Here is a 10864-nt window from a genome sequence, read left to right as displayed (position 1 = left end):
GTTCCACTTGCAGTGCCCCATGCTACGAGTTTTTCTGCCTCCCCTGCTGTCTACCCAACTGATCCTCCACCTCTGGACCCTGAGAGGCAATTAATGCTAATGATGCCTAGTTCATGCTAAGACAGCCAAACTTCATACACATTTGAAGAGGTAACCCCAATATCTTGACCTAAAATAAAAGTATATCATAATAAAACTTCAAGCAGATACTTATTTTGAATGGTGGGAGACTGAGGTCTCCCTTGGGCTCCCAAAGTCAGTTGCACAAGCAACCCCCTGCTCTCACCCCATCACTGAGCAATTAAGACCCTACCTCATGCTGACTCTTCCCTTTCTGGGAATCCTCAACTCTGCATGTTAGTTTCTCCTTCACAAATGGCCATACCTTATAAGGCAACTCTCTTGAAGGAAAGAAAAGGGCTGAATTTTTAGGAAACAAATTCCCTGGAGTCAGGACCAGGGCTGGTTTCTGGCATTCATTTTCCAGCTAAGCACTTTAGAACTGTGTTTCTTGTGGTTATTAGCACGAGTGACAACAGCCTTTTCCTCCCTGAGCCACGCAGATTAAGGAAACCTAAGACTACATTTCTAAAATTGTTTCCATTTCAACCCACAGAGAATCAATACAATAGAAAAGCATCGCCTTAAACACTAATGTTATCCAAACTCAAATTCATTTTTGATGGATTGGTGACTGTGTTTTCTTAAGGCCAGGCTAGGATAAATATACACATTTCCTGATATTTTTTCTCTCTCTCCCCACCCCTATCCCGTACATATGAAAAATGCAGTGAATGATACACTCACACTCAGTTGTCCCTTCAGGACACCATCTGTATGGGAAAATTGTGAAACCATTTCCAGTAAAGAGATCCTGGGGCTTTGCTAAGGCCATTGGCCAGCATTGACTATATGACTCAGGAGTTCCCAGTCTGAAGGGAGAGTCATGGCACAAGCTGCAGAGAGCCTGGGTGTAGGGTGCGACACAGACATCGGGACTGTCTGCAGCCACTGCTAGACCCAGTCCCATCTCTCCTCATCCTTATTGCTGGGATCCCTGGATTCTGATTGTCACTGCCACTATGTGTTCAAGCCCAGCCCTGACCCCACAACTGGCTCAGAGCCAATTGTGGCTTGTAGCAAGAGAGGTTGACAAAGCTCCAATCTCACATTTTTGAGCCTGACATCCAATTGTTGCTGGCCTCAGGTGGCTCCCTTGCTCACCTTCTGCTCCTAGAATGCCCCTTCCTCACCATCTTATTCTTCAGGATTCAGTTCAAGCATCACTTCCTCCGGGACATTTTTTCTCTGACTTCCTTGTTGAGTCAGTCACCCTCTTCTGTCTCCATCATTACATCTTGCACACTCGTTGGCTGTTGGCCACCCAGAACTGCAAATGGCTCTGTTTGTATCTCCCCCGCTATAATGTGAACTATCTGAGAGCAAGGTCTGAGTCTTTCTCAGCAGCAGGTCTGAGACAATGCCTGACACATAATAGATAATTTTTAGAAGGAGGAGGAGGAGAAGGAGGAAGAGGAGGAAGGAAGGAACGAAGGAAGGAAAAGGAAGGAAGGAAACTGAATGAACCCCCAGCTTGGAGTGAGTACCCAATTAATAAACAGAGCTTCTGTTTTCATTCCTGAGATTATGTTGAAAAATGGGGCATTAATATTATTAGATGCTGCCATCAAGAGGTAGATTTTTCTGGACTTCACTTCAGGACTTGGCCAAGTGACTTGCTTTGGCCAATGGAACATTAGCCAATGTAACACAAACAGGCTTGAAACACTCTTACTCAATGGAGTTTGCCTTCTCTTGATGCTTGGAATCCTCCAACCATCATCTAAGCAAGCCTGAGCTTTCTATAGAATGACAAGAGACCCCAAGAGAGGCCCAGCCATTCCCACCATGCTTGCCATTTTAGCTGAGGCCCTAGACATGTAAGTGAGATCATTATAGATCATCCAGCCCTATCCAAGCAAGACCAGACCAGAAGAAACCCACAGAATCATGAGATATAATAAATCACTATTGTTTTAAGCACTAAGTTTTGGGGTTGTTTGTTTTGTAGCTAACTAATACAGTTCCCACAATAAGCCCCTCTTCTGTAACTTGTTTCCACCTTGCTCATTCTCCAACCATACAGATGCCTTTATTTCCTTCAATAAGCCAACACTTTTCTGACTCAGGACCTTCGCACATGCTGTGCATTGCTCTCTGTTACGCATTGCTCTCTGCTATGTTCTGAACTTGGCTGGCTCCATCTCATTCTTCGAGTGTTGGCTTTCTTGACCATTCATTCTAAACTGTGTTCTCCAACACTTCCCAGTTCTTTGTTAGCACTCTTTGTTTCCTTCACAGTTCTTTTAACAATTTGTGACCATTTTATGTATTTATCTGTTTTAATATATTCCCTTCCAAGCTCCAAGAAAGTATCTTGTCTGTTTACCAGATTGTCCCAAGATCCAGTAAAGCTGCTGAAGCATTCATTAGTTATTTGATGAAGGAAAGAGGAAGATAAAGAGAAATAAAGTCAGCTCAGTTCCTCCTAGGATGGGGTGCTTCTTAGCTCTACTGCAAGACAGAAAAAGTACATTATCCCCATTTCCCTCCTCACCCTCAACTGTCATGAGATATTTGGGGGAGGTGAGGGATGAGTATGATGGGAAGGAAAGGACAGAGGACCTACCATGGCCCAGCCCTGTGATCTCCATCTGAAAAAGTACAAAAGGAGCCAAATACCAGCAAAATGAGGAAATCAGAGTCACCCACAGAACAATCAGCAACTAATCTAAGCTCCCTGTGATGCTGTCCTGCATTGTGGGGGCTTCAGGGAGAATCACACAGAGGCAATGAGGCAGGGCTGCAGCAGGTGGGTGGGGCTCACTGTAAGAGAGACAAATGGGGCAGCTGGGTGGACAGTGAATGCACAGAGCTGTGCTGGGGCCTGACCTTGGACAGGAAGCAGTCTGGTATGGTGTACACAAGGGAAGAGTTGTGGTCGAGCAGAACCAGCCCTGGCCCCAAACCTTAGGTGCTAACCCTGCGATAAGAGAAAGCTAGAATCTAGCTCAAAAGAGAGCTACTGTACCCCAACAAATGGAACTTAAGACCAAATCTATGTTGTTCCCACATTTTATCAGCACCATAGCGTGACTGGGAAAGGCTCACCTGGCAAGATTCCATCCACGAAGATGATGTCCAACTGCCCTCTTTCCCCCAACTCTCCTGGTTTGGACTCCATGCATAGTTCTAGTCCTGGAAGTTGTCTCACACACTCTGGGCATCTTCTACTCAACACTGGTGAGACCAACACTAGTGAGACCCTGCCCTCATCCACTGGGCTTGGTCCAACTTTGTCCATTGTTTCTCCAACACCCATATGGGCCCTGCTGCCTCCAATGTTGTCTTACTGGGTGTTTACTGGAATATAAAACCATCACAAAGTTCTGCACTATCTTCTTTACCCTCTTACAATCATCCAGTTAGAGCAGACTGCTGGATTGCCACAGTCGTTTTCATCACCATAGTGTATTTCCTGGGCTCTCCAGGCACAGTGGCAATGGTCAGTCTAGGCCACTGGCACTTGATGGGCGGGAAACAACCTGAGGAATGACACTGCACATTGCAAAGTCAGCTTCTTGGGAGTTTGGCAGAAGTTTAAATATTCTGCTTTTCTGGTTGGGTGGAGACAGGAAAGACAGTGGAGAGAAGAACAGATTAGAAAAGCATCATAGTGTTGGTCCCAGTCCCAGATTCCTCTCACATGGCTGGGAACTGAGCTGTGAAACAGGACTCGTGATCCAGGATATGGCTGGACACCAAGGGGATCTCCAGAATGAGAAACTGACCTCTGGAGCCTATGGACCCACTGATCAGGCCTTTTATAAGCTATGGACTGCACATTCAGTCACCTGCCAGGGCTTTGGGAGATGGTAAGTTTGGGCCCATTGAATCCCTAACACAGAGATCGTGGTATCTGCATTATAGTGAAGAGCACATTCTCTGCCTGATCTTTGGCAGATGGAGGGGCCCATGGCCACAGAGAGTATTAAGAGCAGGTTAGAAATATCTAGTCCTCTTTCTCAGCTGATTCACCCCCCAGAGAATATAATCTAACGAGGAGCCCCGGCGTTGACACGTATAAAGAAATCAGAGTTGAATGCCTGTTGGGTGACTAATTTTATTATAGGCTAGATCTAAATTCCTCTTTTCCTGAGGAAATCCCTCACTTTTCATAATAAAAAATTAACTACTAATTTTATGTTCTTAGAGGGCAAGGGTGGCATCTTTTTGGCTTGGTTGTCTCACAGCATCTAGCCATGTAAATGGAAGAACCATTGCTGCAGCTGACTGAGTTTGAATAAGGCCATGTGAACGCTCACAAGAGACAGACAGAGAATGGGAAGATTGACCAGTGATCAAAATGTAGCATTTGCTATTAGAATATCCTTTCCTTTCCAGCTTCAGATTTGGGATAAAGCAACTTTAGTCCAGCAAAATCAAAGTCAAGCTCCTTAAGTAGCTCAACCTAGCAGATGTGTTCAATACTATTTATGATTCATTTGTTAATTTATTCAATACATCTATTAAGCACCTGCTATGTGTAGGCAGAGCATTATACCTTCCCAAAAAGTTAGTGGGGAAATTGGGCAGGAGCTAGAATATTCAAATGAGCGATGGACATTGCTAATAAAGAATAAAGTCAGACAGCTAGGTAGGGGAAGAAAAGCGAGGACTTTCTCTTTGCATCACTATCACAGAATCCACCAGTTTCCTTCTATTTCACACAAGCCTTTTGTTTTCTCCAGTTCCTGCAGTGCACCCATTTTCTCCTTTTGCGATATTTATTCTGTACTATTCATTCTGATATTTAATCATATCAACTTCACCTGGGCAATTTCAAGAGTGAAAATCCAGGGCAGATATTGGGTCCTCCACAGAGCTAACCTTAGCCCCACCTGCTTCATTCAACATCATTGTGCAGCTACTTCTGTAGCACATGGTCTAGCTCCCAACTATAATTTATCTCTGGCATGCTGTATTGTTTCCTATGGAGAAGGCTAGGTCCTCAAGGAACCAGTTCTTCTTCTTCTCTTGGGCTTCCTATACAGAACAGAGTACATAGTTATACAAAAAAAAAAAAAAAAAAATTCCAAATGAGTAAATTAAAGGCTCAATAAGAAAACTATCTATTTGGGCCAATTAAATAGTTCTTCCAGATATGGGGAGACCTACGCACTTAGTAACTGAGTCTTCTAAAAGGTAACTTATACTAAAATATAAATGACTGATAATTAAAAACAGTCATTTCTGCCAGAAAATATTTGTGTTTAGTCAGAAATTCAGAGTCTTAACCCAAAGAAATATGTTACAGTTAGTCATTAAGTTAGATAGTTGTGACCTAAACTCATGGTGCTGTCACTCATTTAACCCACTGTCAATCCCTGGCTCCCCTTCACAATATCATCACTGTCCCCAATTGAGTCCATAGTGGTGGCTCTGTGTGTTTAATGAGGCTTAAAACTAGGGGTCACATAAGTAGCCCCAGCCCGTGTTAGCAAGCTCTGACCTCCCTAAGGTAAATGGTAAGTGAGAAAGCAACTGTCACCAACCTCCCTACTGCCTACACACACATATATACAACCATCCCTGGAAGTCTCACAGTTCCCCATAGAACTGCTTCTCTCAGGAGAGAGTGGGTTTTTAAGATAAACTCCTCTAAAGGTTGTGTGCCTGCCAGCCACTGATGCAAGGAGCATAATTAAGATGGAAAACAACCAAATCCTGCAAAGAGCAGAGACAGAACAAGACGGGGCCAACTCAGTGAAAAGGCCTCTCTCCCCTGTGGCTCTGTGCTCAAGAGCTCTCCACAAGCAAAGAAATAAGGGAAGGTGGAAAGGAACACATGAATAAAACAAAAGGTATATTTATGGAGCACTGCTGGGCAACCCCTACAGCACCTCTCGCTGGTTGGACCCCTGGGGTCACCTCCCAGTCCAGGGCTGGATCTCCATGTCCCACTCCATTCTTTCCCACAGGCCCCAGATGCGGCAAGTCAGCTGAACTCAGGTGGAAATCATGCTGAGTGCACAGGAGTAGGGGAGGTGGAGGAGGACAGAAGCCCAAAGGAGGGCGAGGGAAATTGTGAGAACTATAGGGCCAACCTCAAATCAGTGACCAACGGACCTAAAGGGTGGTGATGAAGTCAGCCCTGGCTCCAGCAAGCCCTTAGATCCCTAGAACTACAGCTTGGAGGATGAGGAATGACAGCAGCGTGTGCCAGATGGGAAGTGTTGTCAAATTCGGTTGGGGGACAGCATCATGATGTGGGTGTTTGGTTCATTAAGAGCCAGACACAAACCACAAGTTTGGGAGGCAAGGAACAGATTCCAGGCTCAGAGAGTCTACACACAAACTTGCCAAAGAGTCAAGGCCAAACCCAGGGGCCTGGACTTCAAGCCAGCATTCTGTCCCTTCCAAAGAACTGGATGGCAAGGTAGAAAAGAACAACAGAAAACCAGTCATAATGATTGCATCAATTGGACTTAAGGGATTAAGGGAATGAGTTTTGGAATCAGGTCAATATGGATTGTACATCCAGTCTGTTCTTCATTTGAAAAATATGGGAGAGACCTTCCTATGGAACTGTTAGGAAGACTAAATGAGATAGTGAATGAAAAGCACAGAGCCTGGCACATACACTATTATGTTGGTACTGATGGCAGAGATAGGGCTGCTGGTGTTGAAGGAAAAATTATAATAGTGGCATCTAGGGTCACAACCATACTATCTATTTTAGTCTCCACTGGTTCATGGGGCTGAGGTACCTAAAGGCTCACCTGCTGGGTCAGGGTTGATGCAGAAACTGAAGCGCTGTGGGCTGAAGGCTGCACCAGCTTCAGGTGTCCATTGCTGGGGCTGGCAGGAGCTGGACCCAGGGACACAGTCAGCTTATCCCTGCCCCAACATATACCACCACAGGCTCAGACTGTAGGGTTAAAAGATGTGTTTGCCATCAACTAGCCCACTTGCCAGATCACAAAGCAAGTGATCTGTACAAGGTCACCCAGATGGTTTGTGACAGAGCTGGAAACAGAATTGAGGTCTCCTAACTCAGACCAGAGTTCTTGCCATTCTACTGGGGCTCCTTCATCCCCATGAAACATCCTTATCTAACGCCCTCCTAGCCTCATTATCCCTACTATCAGCAGACAGATCTATCCCTCTAGAGTTGGGTAGCCATCTCCATGGGAAATAGGCATGTGCTAATGAAAATGTAAGGCATAGAGAAGCTACACACTCTGCATGAGTCTCCTCTTCCTGGATGTGGAAGCCACCTGCTCACTGCAGCACGGGGAATGGAGGCCAGATTCCATGGTGAGCCCACCATGAGGAAGGGTCAGCTTTCTTCAGGAATTCAGGTACTGGTCCTGTCCTCTTTTCCTCCATATCTTTCCTAGTATCCTGAGACACCAGCTACTCTATTCCAAACATGAGGCATGAATCAGAACTAAAATTCTGTTTCCTAAATTCACAATTGAAAAACAACAGCATTTACATTAGTTATTTTTATCTAGAATACCAGGGTAGTCTATGAATAAAATACACACAGTTGGAGAGGAGGAGAATATTCATCCCACAGCTCTCTGCCAACCCAAAGGCCAGTTGAACCATCTTCATTACTTTTCATAATTAAGAACATAGTAACAGCCAACTAGGGTTGCTTAATCAGTGTTTGGGGTTTTGAATTCAATTCTCACCTGAGCTGACTTGAGTTGTCAGGTTGATTTAAAGTAGTTAAATAAAAATTAATTAATGTAATTCCATAAATTACTGAGTTGAAATGAGTTATTTGAAGTAAAGCAAAATGAAGTAAATCTAGGTTGGTTCATTTTTAGTCTCAGTACTCATTACTGAGTTGCTGGCCAATGGATATGGGTGTTGGCCTTAAGTAACTGAGAATTCTAGAAAACTGGCTTCAAGACATGGCCCGGAGCAAAACCAGTGGTGGGTCCTGCAGGGTAAGTCCATTTGGGGCAAGGAAATCCAGATCTGGCAGCAGGGAGTTCATGTATCAGGCTGGAAGCCCACAGATTGAGGGGATACAGGGACCGGAGGTGCTACATGGCTTAGGCAGATCCTATAAAATGCAGGCCTTGGTCATACTCTGACCTCTTAATTTAATGCAATCTTGTCTGTTACTGTAGTATTCAACTATTTGTCTCAAAATTAAGAACTATATGCATACGAAGTGGCTTAAAGAAAGGTCCCGTGGGGTGGACCACACAAACCTAGAGAATATTTTAGGCATTCTCTCTGTGTCCTCTACTCTCCTTCCAAATAAAAATGAATGTATTCTGTACAGCAAATGTTCACATCTTCCCCCTCTTCCCCATCGAGCACATGATTCTACTTCTATCAATTCTTTCTTCCAATTCCCATTGTTACGTAAGCTGAATATCTTGGAAATAGGCATATGTCTTAAAAATAGGCCTATGTATATAATTTAGCTGTGAATGTGGTATTCAAGCAGTCTCCAACTTAAGAGCAGGCTCTGTTCCAAAAGTTTGAGTGTATGTCAGTTTTCTAGTACTCAAAATGCATTTTCCCATAGAAACCATGTTGTGCGTGGTAGTTAGGTCCCCCAGGCAGCCCACAGAAGCCTGTTGAAGCCCATGAAACTGGAGTGCAATACGGTACTAATAGAACCCTAGACCCCAACATGTTTCTGTGGGAGAGCACATATGGAGCTCTAACCCAGGACTCTTCCTCCTCTTCAAATCCTACCCTTGCTGGTTGTGGGAGTGGTCACATGGTCTCACCACGTTCTCAGAGAAATGGACCCTGCATCTCAAGTTCCAAACACGCCCTCTATAATTCATCAGTTTTTCCCTTTTTTTCCACAGCTTTTCTGTTAACAGTCAAATTATGCTGTTCTCCACAACACATCGGTGCAAAGCAGGGAAGCAGACAGACTCGCACCCAGGTTGTCCTGCCTTCAGGGAGGGAGAGCCCTGGGGAAAGCCTTCCCTGAGAGACAAGCAGGGTCAACCTTTGCATGCTCTGCAGGCCCTTGGTGGCTGACGGAGAGGAAGAGAGAGGCCCCAGGAAGGCTACCAGGAGAGTGCTGAAGATGACTTCATTGTCTTACGGAGCACCCTTAGTGCCAAGAGCTGTGTCAAACACATCCAAGATGGAAGAAACTATATAGAGAGACTCAAATTCAAAACAGAAAACAAAAAGACCTTATATAAGTCCCCTTTAAAATGACCATTATCCCTAGGTATATTATTAGGTGAAAAACACAACAAACAAAACAAGACAGGATGAGAAAAGTGGAAGGAGAAGGTGCCCCATCTGAGTGAACTGAGTGCTCTCTCAGAGCACCCAATAGCAGCCAGCCAGCCCAGCACCCCAAGGGGTCCTGAGCCCACTGGCCATTTGAGCACCCTTGTACCAGAAATCGAGTCGAAATCCCCTTGAGCTCTCTAGAGAAGTGATTTCGCAATTGCTCCTGACCACAGTTTTTTAATTTCAGGTTTTGTTTTTGGTTTTAGCATTTAGCCTGAAGTCACCTATCCAATGAAGAATTGATATAAATAATGTTTGGAAACATACAGTCCATTTTTTCATTATTTATGAAGCATAAAGTAGATAACTCATCCTCATAGCTTTCACTAAATTATTTCTACTTCTAACTTCCACTGTAGTACTTGGAGACGGAAAAATAATTTCATACCCAAAGTTTTTGGACTTCCTCTAATTGTCCAGAGTTTTCTCTCCCTTAGCAAGTCGTCACCACAAATCTGTGGGAGAGAAAACTTGTTGGCTCTTATCCATCAGGAAGGATGTGACAGGTGGTTGAGTCCACCTGCCATCCAATACACTAATGCTTTGAGCCTTCCACCATCAACATGGCCTTCCACCATCAACAAATGAATGGATAATATAATGTGGTATTATATACAGTGGAAATTCTGACCCATACTATAACATGGATGAACCTTGAAAACATTATGCTAAGGGAAATAAGCCAGACACAAAGGACGAATAGTGGATGACCACTTACACGAAGTACCTGGAGTAGTCATATTCATAGACACAGAATGTAGACCAGTGATTGCCAGGAGCTGGGGAAAAGGGGGGATGAAGGGTTATTGTTTAATGGGTTGAGAGTTTTGGTCTGGAATGATGAGAAAGCCCTAGAAATGGACAGTGGTGATGGTTGTACAACAATATGAATGTACTTAATGCCACTGAACTTTACACTTAAAAATGGTTAAAATGGCAAATTGTATGTTATATATATTTTACCACAATTTGAAAAACATAGGGGCTTCCAGCCTCTGCTCAAACATTTCACCTCATTCCAAAAGCATAATGTATCCAAGGAAACTATGTGCCAAACATTGCTCATGCCATTTGTTTGGAGGAGGGTTGCAATTTTAATAGCATGACCAGAAGAGAGCCTATTATGAAGATGAAGTCTGAGCAACAATTTGAAGTGAAGGAGTGAGTCAGCCATACCAATATATGGGGAGAGCATTCCTGGAGGAGGGAAGAGCCAGTGCAAAGGCCCTGAGGGACTTTCTGCCTGGAGGTCTGGAGAGCAAAATGATGCTGATGGGACTTGCGTGGGATTGCATGATTGTGAGTGCTGTAATGCTGGAATTTCCCAGTGGGGATGTTATGCACTCAGGTAATGCTGGATCAGTGAGCATTCAGTGATGTAGATGACCGATTCAGATCTCATCCACGTGGGAGCAACATGAGCCATGAGTTTAATCACTATCTGCACTAAGGCACCACCCGGCCCCAACACCCCCGTTATGGCCAATGATGCAGAATTTGAACCTCTGTA

Source organism: Pongo pygmaeus, chromosome 17 (assembly GCF_028885625.2).
Source record: "Pongo pygmaeus isolate AG05252 chromosome 17, NHGRI_mPonPyg2-v2.0_pri, whole genome shotgun sequence".
Classification (NCBI taxonomy): Eukaryota; Metazoa; Chordata; class Mammalia; order Primates; family Hominidae; genus Pongo; species Pongo pygmaeus.
The sequence above is the reverse complement of the archived record's forward strand: the minus strand, read 5'-3'. Positions refer to the sequence as shown.